The sequence below is a fragment of the Aphidius gifuensis genome, linkage group LG6 (assembly GCF_014905175.1).
Source record: "Aphidius gifuensis isolate YNYX2018 linkage group LG6, ASM1490517v1, whole genome shotgun sequence".
NCBI lineage: Eukaryota > Metazoa > Arthropoda > Insecta > Hymenoptera > Braconidae > Aphidius > Aphidius gifuensis.
Window position 1 is genome coordinate 9,965,774 of NC_057793.1, and position 567 is coordinate 9,966,340.

Consider the following 567-nt stretch of genomic DNA (forward strand, 5'->3'; position numbering starts at 1 on the left):
ACTAAAAGCTTTTTTTGTGTTGAAATAATTTAAACTGTGTTCAATTGTTGCAGCTAACATCATTATTGATGATATTGTGATTAATTTAAATCGTAGGTTTGAATTTTCATCACAAAAACTAGAAAAATTATTATATAAATTTAAAAAAAAAAAAAAAAATACATATACTTACATGCATATAAAATAATTAGTTTTTATTTTATCATAAGCCTATATATAAACATTTTTTAAACCTGTTTATATGTTTTTCTGTAATTGCCCATTTTTTTTGAAGTGTTATCCACGCTTGACAGATTAAAAAAAAAAACATAACTACCATCAAATTGCTACCGAAAAAAACAACGTGTGTTATTGAATCTGAAAATAGAAGTATTACATATAAAAAATCATTGAATAATCATGTGATGAATCATAGAAAGTGATAAAATTATTACCTAAAATTTTCGGTGCACCAGATTTTATACCTTGGATAAGTAAAACCACCATAGTCATGAAAATGCATAATATTGATGCAACAATAAAAATACTGTAATATGTTTTAAATGATTTGATTTTAAATGTCATCAT